The 20,559-nt window shown below is 38.7% G+C and overlaps 1 protein-coding gene across 2 annotated transcripts in view; it reads right to left on the bottom strand.

Moving 5' to 3' along the window:
• HOMER1 (homer scaffold protein 1) overlaps positions 1–20,559 on the bottom strand; it is a 131,380-nt gene that overhangs the window by 107,875 nt on the left and 2,946 nt on the right. The window contains exon 1 of one of the 2 annotated variants that reach the window (XM_060009246.1): positions 5,293–8,119. The exons of the other annotated variant lie outside the window; for it this stretch is intronic. The gene's annotated coding sequence lies outside the window, so the exon portion shown is untranslated. Of the gene's footprint in view, positions 1–5,292; positions 8,120–20,559 lie in introns of those variants that run through there. 2 annotated transcript variants of the gene reach the window in all.

The following is a 20,559-nucleotide window of genomic DNA, read 5'->3' as shown; positions in this document are numbered from 1 at the left end:
AAAAAAAAAAACCTTTAAAAAAATGAGGGTGAACTTATTTTCTCAAGACACACAAAACCTGAAAGAATTCACCATTGGTAGACCTGTACTGTGAGACAATGTTAAAGGGAAGTTTTAGGTAGAAGAAAATGATACCATATGGATATCGATATCTAGAGCTACTCAAAGGAATGAAGAGCACCAAAAATGGTAAATATGTGGGTAAATATAATGTTTTTTGCCTTATTTTAAAAATAATTAAGGGACTTCCCTAGTGGAACAGTGGTTAAGAATCCACCTGCCAATGCAGGGGACATGGGTTCAATCCCTGGTCCAGGAGGATCCCACATGCTGCAGAGCAACTAAGCCCGTGTGCCACAACTACTGAGCCTGCCCTCTAGAGCCCGTGAGCCACAACTACTGAACCTGCATGCCACAACTACTGAAGCCCACGCACCTAAAGCCCATGCTCCGCAACAAGAGAAGTCACCGCAATGAGAAGGCTGCGCACTGCAACGAAGAGCAGGCCCTGCTTGCCATAACTAGAGAAAGCCCATGCACAGCAACAAAGACCCAATACAGCCAAAAATAGATTAATAAAATAAATTTTAAAAACATAATTAAGTAAAAATAATAACAATTTATTTTGAGGGTTATGTTATTAATAGAAGTAAAATGTATAATAATAGCACAAACACTATACTACTGTAAGGTTCTTATTATATGTGAAGAGATATAATACCACCTGAAGGTAGAGTGTGATGAGTGCATACTATAAACACTAAAGAATCACTAAACAACAACAAAACATATTTAGAGGTATAGTTAGTAAGCCAACATAGTAAATAAAAGGAATTATAAAATATACTCAAGTAAGTATGCCAAAACAAGGCAAAAGAGCAAGAAGAGAGGGCAACAAAGAATAGATGGGACAAACTGCAAACAAGTAAGATGGTAGACTTAAATCCAAATAATACCAATAATCATATTAAATGTATATGGTCTAAAGACCCCAATTAAAAGGCAGAGACTGTCATACTGGATATAAAGGAACACCTAACCATATGATGTTTATAAGAAAATCATTTTAAAAATCATTTAAAATATAAAGACACATGTAGGTTAAAAGTCAAAGTAATCATAAAGTCTACTCCCATCCCCAGATTGCAAGCTCCAAGAGTTTGTTCACCCTTCTGTCTCTGACACTCAGCAACTGGCATGCTATGTTTATTAACTAATAAAAGCCTTTAGAATTTGTGAAAACTTCTACACCACCTAACTATTCCCAGGCCACAATATCTGAGGCACCAACAGCTGTTTTTCTTGCTGTTATCTATATCTCACTTCAAAAAGTCTATTCTCTCTTTCCTACCCAGTCTCCCAGGGGCTGAGAAAGCTGGAACCTAATCTTGTTAGATCTGTGCCAAAAGTAAAAGAACACTGTTTCTGAGTGAGGGTTCGGTTAGCTTTTCTTGAATAAAGTACATCTATTTGGCTGCTCCCTGAGAGTCGTGAGTATTTCTTTGTCAGACCAGCTAGAAGCCTTTTGCCATGAACTGGATCCTAGAGGAATAGGGGAATAGAAAATAGACTTGTGGGTTTAGGTTTAAAAGTACAGGGAGAATAGTAGGAATTCAGCCGTTCAAACTGCTTCCTCCTCCTACCTCCTCTCCCTCACAAAATTTATATATGTGTTTCTCCTCTACCCCATCCTCACCCTAAGCTAACAGTAGGAGATGAACTCTGAGGAGCTAAAGGACTGACTCCTGGTGTTTCTGTATCTCTGTTCCTTTCTTCCAACAAAGTTTGGAATATGCTATTGCTAATGAAAATATGATATATGATGCTTGTATTTGTAAGTTACAAAGAATACATTTTAACATTTCAAAGGATTCTAGGCAAGGTACTGGATATATAACAGGCCTTAACCTTCATGGACTTAGATAATTACCAACTGTGATCAGTATTGCCAAAGAAAATAGAGAGCTGTGGGAAAGAGTGTGCACATCAGGAATGGAGGAAGAGATTTAGATTGGATAGTTAGCTAAAGAATGGGAATCGGAGTGATAATAGTGTTTCATAGGCTCAGACAATAGCATGTGTGTGACAAAATGCATTTTCCAAAGATGGCTGCAACAATAACTCCTGTCCCTCTTCTAGAACCATGTCATCTGCCTATCAGGAGGTGGAATTTATGTCCTCTTCCCTTAAATCTGAATGGACCTTTGTGATTGCTAGACCAAAACAATGAGGCCAGAGTGATGCAGTATGACTTCTGAGACCAGGTGGCAATAGGCCATCCAGCTTTCAGCCTGGTTCTTGTAGGGCACTCACTCTTCAAACTTGACCACGATGCAGAAAGGAAAGCTAAACAGACTGCGGAGAAGAACCAAGGTCCCTGGCTGAGTTCACAGTCAAGAGCCAACACTATCTTGCCAACCATATGAATGACCCATTTAAAAGTAGATCTCGCAGCCCCCGGTTGAGCCACCCCAGACAGTGCCACACAGAGCAGATATGAGCTGTCCTCACCAAGCTCTACCCAACTTGCATATTGGTGAGCTAGATAAATGATACTGTTGTTTTAGGCCACTCAATTCTGAGTGGTTTGTCATGTAGAAAGAGATAATCAGAACAATGTGGATAGATCTTGAGGCTGGCAAGAGCTTGGCAGTTCCAGAAACTGAAAAATACAGTGTGGCTGCAACACAGAGAGAGAGATAACACCAGCATCAGCAACAACCAACAGTTAATATTTGGTATTTATTATTTTGTATGGCATTGTTTTAAGTGATTTATATGTATTACTTTATCATTAGAATCCTATTGCATATACTCTTAAAACGCTGACTTTAAAAGATGGGGAAACCGAGGCACAGAGCAGTTAAAATGACTTGCCCAAGATCACACACTCAGGCAGTCTACTACAAGAGCCTATGCTATGAATAAAGGCGTACTTCCGCTCAAAGGACAGAATGGCATAACATGAGGTGTAGAAAGGCAGATCAAGCCCAGGTTATGCAGATCTTCACAGAATGGGTGGAAGTTCAGGTGTTAGTTTATGAGTAATAGGATACTACTGAACAGTTTTAAGCAGGGTAGTACATGATCTAACTAATATTTAAAAGATCATTCTGGCTGCATGTGAAGAACAAATTAGAAGAAAGGCAATAATGTTTGACAGCAAGGTACTCCTTGAGAATAAAATTAGAAATAACTAAAATATAATGGTTTCACTGAAAGAATATAATTGATGGATCAAGTTGATAATACCAAGCCCCATGATCAACGTTAACATACAAAAAGAGAACTGCCAAGACACTGCTATGTGCCTTCTGGTATAATGCAACAGACAGGAAGTAAACCACAACCATCTATGACATATTCTTAGGGGAAAAATTTCAAACCTGAATCCAATCAAGCCTAGACCTAGCCACAAGTTTACCAAAGACAGGAGAACAGAGGAACAAGTTAAACAACACTGTGAGGATACTGCCTGCCAAATCCAGAATATGTAAAATTCTAGATGACAAATTTGATAAACAGCAAGAAAGGGAGGATGCTGTTATAGATTAAAAGGAACCCAAGAAACGTATCAACCAAGTGCAATGTGTGAAACATGTCTGGAAGCTGATTTGAACAATTCAATGATTTAAAAAGACTGATGAGGTAATTGGGGAGCTCTGATCACTGATCAGATGTTAAGAAATTATTAGTGGGATTTTTTGGTATGATGATAGTATTGTACATATTTTTTTAAATAGTCCTATTTCTTAGTGATACATACTTAATATTTACAGATAAAATTATATCATGTCTAGAATTTGCTTTAAAATAATGTGGAGAGGGACAGGCAGTATAGATGAAACAATATGTGCCATATGTTAATAACTGTTGAAGCTGGATGATGAATGCATAGGGGTTAATTATACAAATCTCTTTAGGTTTTCGTATGCTTAAAACTTTTCTTAATACAAAATTTAAATTTTAAAAATTTAGGAGTCTATCTAAGCTCCCCTAATCCAACCAAAGTGAGGCTGTAAACTCAGGCAGAAATGACAGGCTAATGACTAAGTATAAAACCTCCAAGTGTTTTGCTTTTTCCTTCAAGAATATGCAACACAAAAGCAGATGACGTGTAAGAACAGGCGATTCATGAGAGGTGATTAGGCAGTGCCCCTAGCACTCTCTGGGGGTGAGGGGGTCCCAACAATCCCAGTGGCAGGTGAAGATTGATTCATGAGACTACTGTAGCACTAAACATCCAATCAATTACCTTTACTCGTCAAGCAACCTCCTGATTGCAAGGGTTCCACTGTGGCATTTTTTTCCATGGGAGAGGATGTATTTCTAATGACTTATTAATAGATTGCCATTCTAGTTTATTTATCAGTCGCTTTTAAGTTTTCGCAGTGTAAATCAGTCCATAGAGCCCCAAATCAGACATCCTAAATAAATAACTAGTAAGCCAAACACCCCAGACTTTACAATCTGATAACCACACCAAAATATTGTCAACTTTTCACCACAGAACTTCCTCTGTTATTATAAATCCTGCACATAGTAATAGAGCTATTACTAAAATCTGCACATTTATAATAAATAGAAAATAAATTTCAAAATGGAATAGTTACCATTTATTGAGCAGCTATTAAGTACATCAAGCACTAGATCCTTTGGATACATTTTACTACCTAAATCTTCAATCTAGATGGAGCACATACTATTTCCATTTTACAGATGAAGAAAAGGATGTAAGTGAGCTATTGAAGATCACAAAGCCAAGTTGAGGATGAAGCCAGAATTCAAACCTAGATTTGAGGCTAAACCAAAGAACTTCTTAAATTGTTGTAGGCTAAATAGATTCTTGTGGGTTTTCATGGTTACCAGACCCAAAATATAATCTGTGAGTACATGTTTAATAATTTGAGTACCTAGTGAATGCCAGGCATTCGGTTAAGAGCTATGGGGAATATACAAAGAGGAACCACATATACATCCTATTCTCAGAGAGGTTTCAACTAGAAAAAAATTTTTTCTAATAGAAGATAATTATGTAAGAGTACAAAGTGATAAATGCCACAGGAGAGGTAATATAAAGTGCTAAGAGGATTCAGAAAAGGGAGAGATTTCAAGATTTCAAAATACAAGAAATGTATAAACTTGTTAAACAACCGATTTTTAGGTTGGCTTGTACTAATGGATGGTGTACTGAGTGGTGTATGTACACCACTCAGAAAGAACACAAGGCCAAGCAATAGAAGGCTAGGCTCTACCACCATCTAACATTGGGACTCTGGGCAAAGCCCTCACCTGCTTCACTTAAAAACAACACAGGTACCGACTTACAAGGTTATTTCTGCATCTGAAAACAAAGGGAAACAAAACATTGATTAAAAAAAAAAACAGGCAGAATATCTCTAAGGTTCTTTCCTCCATCTACATGAAAACTCTACTTGAAAAAGTTAATATACTACTTTAATTTTTAACTTATATTCAAGTTAGACCCAACATTCAGTTACTAAAAGAGGAAAAACAGGCCCTCTGGGGTCGAACAAGTATTTCAACTGCATAAATGCAACACTTTGACGTGAACTGAAATTTCACTCTGCTGCTTAAAATCCTCCAGGGTCCCATGACCTCTGCAGACAGACCCATGGAGGGGACATACGAAGCCCCCTAGCATAACTTGACTTGTAGCCCCTAACAGTAACTGGCTAGGGAAGGAGACTATTTGCACCTTTATACTCAGCCTCTGGGGCAGCTAAAGGGTGTAGAGGAACATATTCCTGAACACCTGTCATGTGCCAAGCAGTGCAGATACAATTTACATTAAAATGCGATCTCATGAGGACTGGAATTTTTGTCTATTATGTTCCCTGCAATATTCCCAGCACCTGAAAAAGTGCTGGGTGCACGGTGGACGCTCAATAAACATCTGTTACTTGAATTAATAGACAAGGCAGTTTCTGCCCTCATGACACTTATGGTCTAAACTAATGCTATCATAAGAATTTAGAAACATATTTTTAGGTAATAAGTATGAGTATATTTTATTCTTTTGTATTTTACTTACCTTTTCCTATATTAAACTCTAATCTGAGTAATTTAATAATATCTGACTTTAAAGATTCTTGTAATTGGTGAACATGTCTAATAAGAAAGACCTAATCAGATATTTAAATAATCTTCTGTAGACCTATTAAGATGACCAACAAGATGGTTTAACTATACAAAAGAGTTTTCATAAAAACAGTTGTATGTGCATCTTATAAAATTAATTACAGTAGAATAGGTGATTATTCCTATCACATATAATATTTAAACCTCAACTTCCTTACTGAGAATTAATATTTTCATGGTTCCATCAAGGCCCCCCAAATCAGGATATTCCAAGATAATCAATGAAATTAGAACATTAAACAGCTTAAGTTCTTTGGATATAAAATACAGGAGGAAGGGGTTTATTAATGGGTATTTTATTAGAAGGCGATAAAGTCTAAAATCTTATCTTTGGCTTTCAGTAATACTAGAAGTTAAAAAATTTTTTTCATGTTCTTTATTTAGAAGTCAGAAAAACACAAAACTTAGTTTTAATACCAGAAATTTAACTGTATAAAAACTAGTTATAATAACTGTGATTTATTAAGTAGTTCCTATTGCCACAATGTTTTAACAACTTGTTTATATCTGATCCTTTAACCTTCATAATTCTATCCCCATTTTACAGATGAGGCAACTGAGACATACAAAACTTAAGTAACCTGCCCAAGATCACAGAGCTAAGAGGATCAATAATTTAAATGCAGCCACTGGCTGGTTCAAAAGACCTCATTTGATTTCTAAACTGCTCTGCCTGTATTATGCTATGCTGTTCTATATCACAGCTAGAGCTTCTGCAGCCTAAATCCATCTCTCGAGGTTAAATTAAAAAAAAAAAAAACTTTAAAAAATGGTGCCAGTCCCATCAATTTAGAGCTTGATGGTGAAATTAAACTTTATAGAACAAAAGCTGAAGTAAAATTTATTTCACTTCAAAGTCTCTGTTTCTTAACTGATTCTAACTACTACAAAAAAGAAAAATGCTGTTCAATTTGCTAGTTAAGACATATTCCCCCAGCATGAAAGTCCCCATAAAAAATAAAATGCTATCCAAGCTGTCATGATAGTGAAACTAGAATTAGCCAAGGAGTACAGGTATTTTGAATGACTAGAAAGAAAACAAAGCCCACCCATCCAAGAAGACTAAGAATATTTACATTTATCAAGAGTAAGAAAGACAGGGTAAGTTAAAGTTGCAAAACTGCTTCCAAAATAGTAATACTATACTGAGTTCTCGATAGGCATCAGAGCAATGTTCGAGTGCTCACGCCAATCAATTAACCTCTGTGACTTTCCCCAGTATGACAGAAGAAAAAATTCAGTAAAGGACCCCTCTACACTCTGGTTCCCCATGAGTGCATGTGTGTTGTGTTTGGCATGTGTACAGGGCACAAGTGAGGGATGGGGAGATAAATAGTAAATGGAGCCCCAAAACTCAGGAGAGCTCCAGGACATGCCACAGGACTAGGTTCCAGGATGCTTCCCGCAGACAAGGCTTTAAATGTTAAGAAACTGGTGCCATTCTGGCAAACTTAATACTTACTAGGTTGGTTTCCTAAGATAAGAATGTTCTCTACAGAAGGAAAAGGGGACTGGGGTGGGGAAAAGTGGCATATGTAAATAACTCTAAATAGAACACTACCAAAATTGGACATACCTCTTTCGTGCTTCATTTTTAGCAGAATGGAGGCCAGGAAAGCCCTTCTAAGACACAGTTCTCTTCTCCTCAGGTACAGGAGCAACCTGGATTTAGACTGTTTCCACAACAGGAGCACCAAAACCTGTGCTTTAACCTCAGGTGGGCCCTCCAAGCTCCTCACTGTTCATGGTCAGTAATCTCTCCCATTCTTCACCTCTCTTCCCAAGGCTCTGACCAACCTTCATCCTCTACACCAGGAGTCCGCAACCCCTGGGGCCGCGGAATGGTACCGGTCCGCGGCCTGTTAGGAACCGGGCCGCACAGCAGGAGGTGAGTGGTGGATGAGTGAGCGAAGCTTCATCTGTTGCGCCCCATCGTTCCCCAGCGCTCGCATTACTGCCCGAACCATTTTTTTTTTTTTTTTTTTTTTTTTTTTTTTGCGGTACGCGGGCCTCTCACTGTTGTGGTCTCTCGCGTTGCGGAGCACAGGCTCCGGACGCGCAGGCTCAGCGGCCATGGCTCACGGGCCCAGCCGCTCCGCGGCATGTGGGATCTTCCTGGACCGGGGCACGAACCCGTGTCCCCTGTATCGGCAGGCGGACTTTCAACCACTGCGCCACCAGGGAAGCCCCCGAACCATATTGCTCCCCCAACCCCATGGAAAAACTGTCTTCCACAAAACCGGTCCCCCGTGCCACAAAGGTTGGGGACCGCTGCTCTACACTCTCAGAAGATGGCCTTGTCTTTCATCATTTTCTAGAATACATGCCCATGAAGGCAAGGCTCTTTGTTCACAGATGCAGCTCATATACTTAGAATAGTGCCTGACACATAGCAGGCATTTAGAATATTTGTTTATTACATGAATCAGGGAATGAATTGAGGAAATGGAGTCCCCCAGCTAAGGAACTCCCTCCCAGTCTCCTGCCCTTTAACCTACAAACTTAACCCAATCATATCCTTCCATACATACATCGCTCCAGTCTACAAGGAAGATATGCCTCTTATTTAAGGTTAACTATTTCTCCTGTGCTCCAGATTGCACTCTCTCCCATCTCCTTTCTCAGTAATTATCCCTCTGTACTCTAATTTTTAAATACCCCTAGCTATGGACTCCTTTCTCAGGGCCTAAAATGAATGCTTAGTCCCATTTTGAAAACAAAACCACAACAATTTCTTGAACTCTAGAGCTTGCTGAAGCTACACTCTATTTCAGAGAAGCTTAGTCTTAAAGGAGAAGCCTACACTTATGGTCCCTGCTTCCTCATCCTTCATTAGCACCATCACCTGGTGGCAATTTGGATTCATCCCAGGCTGCTCAAACTTCTCAAGGTAAGGTCGTTAAAGGACCACTACTTACCCAACCTAATAGATACTTTTTGCCTCATTTGATGTTTTTGCTACATTTGATCCTGGCTACTCAATTCTGGAAACTCCCTTTCTTGGCTTTTTGACACTGTTCTCTCACTGTGCTAGCCTGAGAGCTCTCTCAGCTTCTTTGCTGCCCCTTAAATGACTATTCCCCCAGAGAGGCCTGATCTGCCCTTTTCTATAAATATCCTGAATGAGCTCATCCACATTCAAAGTTTCAACCACTACTTATATATTCTAATGATTCCCAAAACTCTATCATCAGCCTAATTCTCTTTTCCTGAATACCAGACCTGGATACCCAACTATAAGACATTCCCACGTAGTTGGCCATAAATACATCAATTTTTACTCAATTTGTCATCTCACCTCACTGCAAACTTGCTTTTCTCCTTGTTCCCTATCTCAGCTAATGGCTGACCAAGCCAATCTCCTTACCCCTCTATATCAACAGGGTTCATTGTCAACGCCTATAGATAGTACTACTTAAATCTCTTTTTGACTTCAGCCCATGTTCTACTCTACCTTAATTCAAGCCATTATTCTTGACTAAGCTGCTGCCATTAACCTATTACACAATTAAACTTGAGGATCTCCAAGACCCCCACTCATTTCTCTCTCATATACACACACCCCTCCTCCAAGTCTAAAACTTCATCCCATATTGTAACCTGAGTAGTTAATCTAAAACACAGGCATGGTATTAACTCTACCAGCTTAAAACTGTTCCTTTGCTCACCACTATGTAAAGCAATGGCCTCTAAAGTGGGGTACAGGAATAAATTATTTTCTCTTCATTTCTATTTTTATGTTTTATAATATATATGTATGTGTGTTTACACACACACAGTAGGACATGCAACTTATAAATATACACATATGAAGGAATATGCCCAACATCTTTCATTGATATGGGTGCCTCAAAAACATGTGGAGACCACTAATCTACAGAAAGTACAATCCTCTGACATGACACAGCCATCATCTGTCCCTGGACTAACTTTCTAGCCAAATCTACTTTTATATTATATCTGAGTTATGCCAAACTACCTTAAACTTTCTAACTAGCATATGCCACCTTTGAAGCTGTACCTTTGCCACTCCCCTGCCCAAAATACCCTAACAACCTCCTCACACATTTTCCCTCTCCTCACTGCCCCCACCCCCCGGCCCTCATCAACTCTTGTTTGTTCTTTAATGCTCCAAACAAACATAACTGGCTATGTGAAGCTTTCTCTGACCTTCCCAGGTAGAGGAGGGCACTTCCTTCTCTGTGCTGGCAAATACAACATACATCTCTGTTACAGCACTTAAGTCACAGTAATGTAATTTCTTGTTTACATGACTGTCTACTCATCTTTGTATTGCCAGGGCCTAGCGTGACTCATAACACAAATAAAGTGCTTAATGTTTGTTATACAAATGCTCAAGAGGCACAGTGCTAAGGAACAAACTGTAGCAACACCTTAGCTACCTGACACAGTTGAGAGAGTAAGTGCTCTGCTTTGCTGAGGTTTGGGCTGATGATCAACTTTAACTTTTAAATTTTAAGATGTGGTTACATCATGCACTGAGTTTTCCGGTCAAGTCAGAGAGATTTTTAGAAAGTCAACACTTCATCATCCACCAAATGCTAATCAATTAACCATCAACAGTGTCAACACATTCTGAAAGATGCCTTATATAAATTCAAAAGCTAAGGCTCAGTGATTCGGGTCAAACATGGCAAATTAATTGCACACATATATCTTCCATTTCTGAAACTACACTAAAATGAAAGTGAAGGGAAAAAGAAGGTATAAACCCATAAAACCAAAGAACAGAAGTGACTCCACTGTGTAATTTTAATACACTGTTGAAAGAAGTAATTTGGAAGAAGGAATAGTACGTGACTTGGCAGAGCCAAGGAAACTGTATAGTGCCTGCAAAAAAGGGAACTAAAAAGTGAACAACTTGCTGGCCAGAATTCAGAGGCAAAGGAATTGCAGGAGAGGGTGTGAGGTATGGGGCTGATACTGGGGAGTTGATCCAAAGTTTAAGTAACAGAACAATGAGAGCTCCCTTCACCCCTTCCCACCCTCCATAGTCAAGCAACTACCTTTACCAATAGCAGAAAACAAGGATGAAGCATTAAGAGAAAGGCTGCAAACCCTCCCCTTCATGTTTTTCAGTTTACAGCAGGTAATATGCCTCCTGGGTATATAATGGTATATACCTTGCTCTCAGAATGCCAAGAGGTATATACATTGGAAGATTGTTCTCTAGAGTGAACAGTCTCAAAGAAAAGACCTACAATCTCAGAGACCAGATCTCTACTTACTGATACCTGGAAATCACCCAAGAAAATGGCCTGTTCACCACCTAAATGCCTAACACGAAGCCCACCGGTGACAGGACTCACTGGGTCACAGAGAGCTTCTAACCGGCTTTTTAGTATCTTACTCTTACACACAGCTCAGGATTACCAGATATTCCAGGAAAGTTTCCATCATGAAAGAAGAAACTAAACAAAAAAGGAACACAAAAGAAAATTTAGGGAACAGAAAACAAAACTTCAAAACACTGTAAGTGTCCTCAAATCGATGACATATTGAGAAAGAAGACCTGGAAATTTAAAATTATGTGAAAATTAAAAATCCAATAAAAGTATTAGAAGATGAAGTCAAGGAAATTTCCTTAGAAGGCAGAATAAAAAGAAAAAAACTGGTAGATAAGACAAAAAGGTTACCATCCAACTAATAGGTCAGAAAGAGAAAAAAATGTATGAAATGATATTTTTTAAAAATAGAAGAAAATCTCCCAAACTTAGGGAAGTTGACGGCTGATATGGTCCAGCAGTGACCAAAAGAACAATTAAAAAAAAACAAAAAAAACATACAAACAAAAAGTGCCACACCACATCATTGTGAAATTTTTGAACAGCAGAGAAAAAAAATAAATCCTAAAACATTCCAAAGTGGGGTAAGAGTAACACATGAAGGAACAGGCATCAGAAACAAGCAGGCTTCAACAGGAACACTGGAAACTAGAAGACGACAGATCAGTGCCTTCACAGTAATAAGAGAAAATTACTTCCTGTCTAGAGATCTAGCCTCAGTTGAGGGGGAGGGCACTTTCACATATGTCTCAAAAAAGTTATCTCCTACCTAGTCATTTTCAGGTAACTACAGGAAAAGGAGATTCACTAAAACAAAAGGATAAATGAAGAAAACAGTGTCCAGGAAACAGGAGATATGATGCCTCACCACCCACCCCCCAAAAAAATTAAGGGAAAGTCTAGTATGAGACTACATAATCCAACTAAAGAGTAACCAGTCCATAGTGGAGCAGGAATGCAGAGGACTACAGATTTTTAAAAGTTAAAAAAAAAAACAAAAATAAATGGAATGGACATACTGATACTTGAGCATTTGGAAAATATCCATAGGTATTTGATGTGGTGCAGCAGGCAGAATTCTAAGATGGCCCCTAGATTACTGCCCCCTGGTGGGCATTTTCTGCATAAAACTCTCACCTTCAGTATGGGTAGAAGGCTTGAATATGATGGGATGTCACACAGGTAATTAGGTCACTAATCAGTTGACTTTCAACTAATCAAAAGGGAGGGTACCCTGGGTGGCCCTGACTTATTTAGGCGAGTCCTTTAGAACAAGATGAAGCACCAGAGAGGGGCTCCTCCTGGCTGCCTTGAAGTCACAGCCACTTTGAGTTCTATAGCTGCAAGGAAATGAATTCAGCCAACAACCACATGAGCTTTGAAGGAGATGCTGATCCACAGATAAGACTCTAGTTCGAGCTGCCACCTTGACTGCTGCTGCCTTGTGAGACCCTGAGCAGAAGACCCCGTTAAGGTGTCTGGATTCCTGACTCACAGAAACTGAGATAAATGGGTGTTGTTTTAAAGCCACTAAAATTATGGTGATTTGTCACACAGCAACAGAAAACTAATACGATAGCATGTGGACAAACTTAAGGATAGCTAAACAGGATAAACAACTTAGAAGGAAATCATACTTCCTCCAAAAGCATAAAAACTTCAGGAGTCAGACTTCCCTGGTGGCAGAGTGGTTAAGAATCCGCCTGCTAGTGCAGGGGACACGGGTTTGAGCCCTGGTCCAGGAAGATCCCACATGCCGCGGAGCAACTAAGCCTGTGCGCCACAACTACTGAGCCCGCGCTCCAGAACCTGTGAGCCACAACTACTGAGCCCGCGCGCCTAGAGCCCGTGCTCCGCGACAAAAGAAGCCTGTGCACTGCAGTGAAGAGTAGCTCCCGCTTGCCGCAACTAGAGAAAGCCCGCATGCAGCAACAAAGACCCAACGCAGCCAAAAATAAAAATAAATTTTAAAAAAATCACAAAAAAACCTTCAGAAGTCAAAGCAGTGTCAGGTAGTTTAGAAATAATACATTCCGAAATGCCAGAAAGCAGAAGTCACCCTGAAGCAAGTGGCATTAACTGGTAAGTACTGCTGGAGGTAATCAGGTTTAAAGAGATAGAGATCAGTTTCAAGTTGTCCTGGATCTTTTAGCTTATAAACAGTAGATAAAAGGTTCAATCAAGGTTTCCCCCTTTAGTTCAAATTTATAACGTTTTTCAATTTGCAAGCAGAGAAAAGAAAGCTTCAAGAATCATCGAGGCTTCTGAATGGACAGAAGTTTCTCATACGTAAGCTTCGTTTTTCAAACGCCGTGACTCTAAGTAAGGTCCTTGGACCAACATCAACATCACCTGAGAAGTCATTGGAACAGCAAATTCGTGGGCCTCACTCCCAGACCTACTGAATCAAAAACGTGGGTTGAAGTCCAGCAATCTGTGTTTTTAACAAGCCCTCTAGGTGATTCTGATGCAAATTCAAATTTGAGAACCACTAATCTAGTGTGAATTTCTGCCGCTACCCTGCTATGCTCTGGTCTTCCTTCTTGAGTCAAGAGTTAAAGCATTTCCAAACCTACTGTATCCAACCTAGATCAAAGTATCACAGTCACTAACACATGGTAGGAGCTCAAAAAGTGCCAAATAAATAAGAGACTAGGCTTCAGGTGTATTTCTTTCACCAGAGGGTTTTTAGAACACTGGCTACAAATGCCTTCAGGCAGGACATGCTCTCTTCACTTTCCCACGGTCCCCACCAATCCTTACTGCCTTCTGCCTTATATATTCACACATTTTTCTGCCCAGCCAATGATAGCATTAGAGTTTGGGACCTCTGGGGGAAAAGATTCAGAAAGAATAACAATTTTAAATCTGGATACAATAAGGCCCAGCTGTCTCTTATGAATTCTAGGGAATCAAACAACTTACAGCTGTTGCATGATGATTCAGAAATTGTACTGTAGGCCACAAGTGATCCTTCCACTTATGGGTCTCATGGTCCAACATTAAGCTCTAGGAAAAGTGTTTCAAGATAACATCTTAAGCATTCTTTTTCTGGTCTGAAGTCTTCAGAGAAGTAGACCCTGCTTCCTCACACATTCTTGAGGCTCATGTGTCCATTAACTACAAGAGCAGTTAACAGGGCTTTGACTGATGGAATTTACACTGTAGAATCAACTTTGGAAACTATACAAAACATATGTAATAACATTTCAATTCATTTATGAGAAAGACTTCAATGTATTTAAAATATAATGCATTGAGCAGACACTGATTACGCTAAAATTAGAATGCACTTTCTTTCAGTACCATCTAAAAGGAAGACAACATCCATTTAGTTAAAACTCACTATCAAGACACTAAGCTTACATTAAATTAGAATTTTTTTTTTTAACTATGAGGGGTTAGAAACCCCCTATAAATCAGTCTCTGTATATGTGAGCATCCATTTAGGATCCCCTGAGCTAATGGTAGGAACCCCAAGGAGCTGGAGATCTAGCACATGTTCTGCCCCTGCATGACCTCCCCTAGTCACATTTTCCTTTTGAGCTCTGGCTCCAAAAAAAGTGGAGATTAGTACTAACATTCTGAACTACTCCTTACACTTAAACAAGAAACCATTTTTGCTATCATTGGTGTAATTACTTTAGCCAATTTTGAAAAGAAAAATAAAATTTGAGATAAACAAGCTAAAATTGATACAAACACATAAGTATCTATGTATATGTAGGAACAGTGACTGATCCTGATAACTCTGTACTGTAGATATTAGTATTTTTTAAGACCTTCACTCTTTAAACCCAAGAGAAGTTCTAAAACTTAATATATTAATCACAGAGAAACTTAAAGATTCAGAAAGACTCAACAAAATTTCACAATTGTATGTCCCAGAAATAAACATGGTAGCACTTTAATGAATTTCCTTCAAATCTTTTTTATGCATGTACAGATGTATTTTATATAGTTGAGAATATACAGCTTTGCATCCTGGTTTCTAATCGACCACTGCACCATCTTTGAAAATATTTTTCAGGCTAGCTTTGTACCGTATGACTAACCTACAGTTTACCACAGATCATATACTAATTACTCCAAATATACTAATATGCTACCAAGTAAAACTAAGTAGCAATATTTCCATTAATGTCTTATTACCCTCACATTAACATAGGCATAGCAATAAATGTCAATTTAGCATTAAAAAATAGTAAATGAAAGCAACAATAAAAATAGACAACTAAAATCCTATATATTTTCAGTTGAGTAGGGAAAAAAGGCAGCCTGCAAGATCCAGAACTTTTTTTTTTAATCAACAGAACCTCAAGGAAGATGAGTTGAAGGGTGATTTGTGAGTCTTTCCATTCAGCTGAATGTATACAGATCCCTGGCAAAACTGAGTACACAAGAGTAGGTGGAATCCTCATTCTGTAAACATCTTGGGAGCTGGCAGGGTGATTAAGCAAAGCACATGAATTTTAATGTTAAAAGTCATATGACAGAGATTCATAACTACAGAGGACAGAAAACAGCAGTTTTACAAGATAAGCAAAAAGAAAGCACAGAAACGTAAAAGGATAAGCTAAGCACACTCAAGTATTACAGTTGGTTCAAAATAATTGTCCTACCTAAGTTTAGTCATGTACAGACTTACCTTCCACAAAGGAACACGGACAGATATTTTCTAGTATGAGTACTTTGAGCTCTTTGATAGTCAAATCCACTTAAGATAATTTCCTAGCGACCATTACTAAGAGCCTAATGGGGGAAACTGAAAGTAAGTAGGGCAAATTCCAACTCACAGAAAAGCCTTATTCAAAATAACCGTCTTAAACTTCTTAAATGAAACAGAAGGAAGGCAACACTACTTAAGTAAGATTGAGCCATGCTTAAATGTAAAGGTTAAAGGATCCAACAATTTACCAAGAAAGTTTATCAGAAAAATAATTGGTACATCCAACTTATACCCAACTGCTAGGAATCGGCATTTTCTGTACACTAAGAGTGGGGTCTAATTCCCCAGATTCTTTCAACTTACACTGCACGTGTGTGCTCTGCTACGACCTAGGTGGTTAGGAAACACACTGTACGGTACTCAGAGAGATACCAGAGCTGTGGTTATCTATCTCCGCCCTCCTACTAAAGACAGGGACAAATGAGGAGCAAGCCCTTCTATAGGTGGGGCGGGGGTCAAGAACACTCTCTTCCACAGCCTTCTGGACTCTGAGGCATGTGGACACATGGATCCAGATGTGCCCATGACATAATAAACATGACTTAAAACAACCTAATAAAGGAATAAAAGCTGTTTGGTATCTGTGATCCCTCAGTACACTTTTTTGTTTGTGTTTAATTTCTGTCTAACTCTTGTTTGGTAATTTCACAAAAAGTCCACAATTCTTAAAACTGCTCTGCCTTAAGGAACTGGTGCCGACTCTTTTCAAAGATAACACGGAAATGCTTCATGTTTTAGGGAAGAACATTAAAAGAAAATGTCCATAAAGCAAAGCAATTTTTAAAAAGCTAATATTAGGTGTTAAAAGATTAAAGTGAAAAAAAAAGATTAAAGTGATTTTTCAAAAGCTAGAGAAAGTGCAAAGGTAAACTGTACTATGAAGAGAAAGTATTGGCTAGACTGCTAATTTTTCGGATTTTATAATTTTATTTTCTGAAACAAAAAAGAAAACAATGATGCTTTGCCTTCTTCCAGTAGCCTATCTTAAAAAAGATAATTATGTGTAAATGAAATTCAGATCTTAACTAAGTCAAATGTTTGTTTTACATATTTAAAATTCTTTTAGCTACACAAGAGCCATACTGGGTTCACAATTAATCATTGTGTGTGTGGGGGGGGGAGAAACCTCATGAGAAAGAATAGTTTGTTTCTTTTCTTTTGCAAGGTCACTAAAAAGTAATTTAGGGACTTCCCTGGTGGCTCAGTGGTTGGGAATCTGCCTGCCAGGACACGGGGTCGATCCCTGGTCCAGGAAGATCACACGTGCCACGGAGCAACTAAGCCCGTGCACCACAACTACTGAGCCCGTGAGACGCAACTGCTGAGGCTCGCACGCCTGGAGCCCGTGCTCTGTGACAAGAGAAGCCACCGCGATGAGAAGCCCACACACTGCAGTGAAGAGTAGCCCCTGCTCGCCGAGAAAGCCGGCAAGCAGCAACAAAGACCCAACGCAGCCAAAAAAAACCAAGTAATTTAGTTTTGTACCTGTAAAAGTAATTCGAAATTATACCTACCAGAGAAGTGAGATTTTTAAAAACAAGATGAGAAATAAATAAAATACAAGTGGAGGGTAATGACAAAGCACAAAAAAAGGTAACATATACATGTGATTAATTTCAACTGCTTCCCTAAAAAATGTTGCTTAAAACAAGCAACACTGATTCTCATCAATTTCATCTTTTTTTCAAATCAGATATTTTATTAGGGAGCACAGAAATAACCAATGTGTTAGACTTATGATGGATGAAGAAAGGAAAATCAAACTGCAATTAAGAGCACAAGTTCACTGATAAATCTGTCTCTTTTAACAGTGTGATAATGGATGTCCTAATTTTATAGTATACAGAGATATGTTGTGAAAATTAAGACTTTTTAACCTAAAAGATTCAGTTCTATATGATTACACATGTTAAAGACCACTGAATGATTAGCCTTTAAAAAGTTTTACTTACTCTTGCAATGCCCATTCAATAAGATTGGAAAATTTTATCTCAATTCCTGTAATGTATATAAATGCTGCTTATCACATGGAGATTCTTTCGAAATGAAGATACTTAATGAGGATGAAACATTATATTGTCTCAAAAAGCACTCAACTTTTCAAACCTTAACAGAGAAGTCTTTTTGATTTCTAGGAAGATCTCAATCATTCCACAAACATAATGAATCTCGTAAACTATAGGGTCACTTTATAAGCCATGGGTCATTACAAATATGCAACACAAACAAGAAACTGCACATTTCACTCAACTAAACAGACCCTAACTGAGAAATAAAGCTACTTAAAATGCCTTATATTCAGTCATTTAAAAATTGTATCAGGAAACACTTAAATATTTGGAACTCATTTTCCCTACTCTTCTATCCAGTGAGTTGGATTAATCTTAAAATAACAAAACAAAGCAATGGAGTAACTAAAAATAAATATTTCAACTAAACACCATAGGTCTGGAAAAACAAACAAACACACTGCAGTAGTGATGTTGAACCTTCTGAGATTTTAACCACCTTTTCATCTGAGACATTTAATCACTTAAAACTAAACTGAGTTTACAACTAAGTATAAAGACACTTTTGTCAGTCGCTTAACTGCCATGAATTCCATTCAGGTAATTATCCTAGATCAACTTCTAAGCTATAAACTCCCTAAGGGAAGAAGCACATGTTACTGGTCTCTGTATCAGCAGTACTGAGCTGCTGTACATGCCACATGATAGGGGTTCAAACCTGGTAAAAGGAACAGACTTCCATCTAACTTTCCTGATGTTAGAAGTGATTAAGTGGTTGCCTTTGCAACAAAGCCCATTCAGATTGCAGTGCATGCTGGATCAAGATTTCTGCGTTTTAGCTAAAGTCCCCGGAGAGCAGCACCCAGTAGCATGGGGCAGAAAGAGGTGTCAGCTTCCTCTCCCAGCAAAGAAGCGACTTGGTTCAGGTTGCAATGAGGCAGCACTCACTTCCACGCTTCAGGAAGTTATCTGAGGAAAGGCGGAGAAGAGGGTTTCCAGAGGCGCCCACAGGCAGGTGAGATAAATCACAAAGAGCATTATCAACCTCATTTGCAGGGAAAGTCACATTTTAAAAATAACTCACTCTTAATAAGAGGGGGGAGGGAATATTCCCTTGTTGAGATCACTAAGTTGCCAATATGAGCTAAGTAAAACAAAAGGTAGCATGAAAAAAAAAAAAAAAGGTAGCATGAAATACCTCACTGAAGTTATGTGATTTCTGTTGCCTACTCTCATCATTCCAAAATAGCTCCTGACTCACTGCTCTCCTTAGGAGATACTACTTGGAGGGCTGGGGGGTCATACCTAACAAGGGCTCTTCGCTGGGGCCCGGAAGTTTTCCTAGACTTTACCTCACATACCTGCTCTCAGTTTTAGGGGTTCTGATACACCTATTTCACAAACCAATACTTCAACCACCTTCACTGTAATTAAAAACAGCTCAGGCAGCATCCAGGATACTTTGACAGATTCTGCCAACTGTCAGTTTCAGCTGTTCTTTTTCATTTCCACCATAGTTCATAAACTACTATCACAGGAGCCTTAGATTTGTTTTTGGCCTGAACTAATCACTCATTTTCTTTCAAAATCATTCCTTTTGTTTTGATTTTGCCCCTAGACTTGCAATTATATCCAAAACTAAGGCAGAGATAAATTTTTATTATAACCTAACATTAGTCAAAAATATATTCATAAAACATGAAACTCTCCACCCACAATATTAAATTTTAGATACAGATACCTGTCAGAGTAAGGTAATTTAGGATTGCCTAGGTAAAACTTTAAAGGCCATTTAAAGCTCTGTTCCCTTTTGTTTTAAGTAGGTGCAGGAGGCTGTGCTTATTCCACAAACACTTATTAGGTACAAACACCTACTAAGTGTGGAAACTTCCACAAATGCCTTCTCTTGACAACTTAGATGAAACAAGTCACTATTACTGAGAGTCACAGCCCCAATTGCAGACTTGCAGAAAAATTATGCCATAAACATTCACTCCTTTGCCTCTCCAGTCCACCTTTAAGACTTTATTAAGGACTAATAAATTAGTTTATAAACACATTTAATTACACTGAAGTATCTAAAATCTGGGCTATGTGCAGGGGCTTATTTTCATGTTTTAAAGACCAATCCCCTTCGTTTTAAGTTCATCTCAAGCTTCCCTTGGTAAAACCATGGACATTCATGCAGCTTAAATGTTGTGGAAAACCATGAATTTTCTTTCATGATGCTACCACTCCACAGCTTAGAGAGAATGCAGCCTTCAACATGAAAAACTGCCACTTGATTTTTCTTCTCTGACACATTTTAAACAGAAGAGCTGCGGACTCTCAAGGGAAGCCATATTTCAAAGAT

This window comes from Delphinus delphis, chromosome 3, assembly GCF_949987515.2.
Source record: "Delphinus delphis chromosome 3, mDelDel1.2, whole genome shotgun sequence".
NCBI lineage: Eukaryota > Metazoa > Chordata > Mammalia > Artiodactyla > Delphinidae > Delphinus > Delphinus delphis.
Note: the sequence above shows the minus strand (reverse complement) of the source record. Positions and strands in the feature narration are given on the sequence as shown.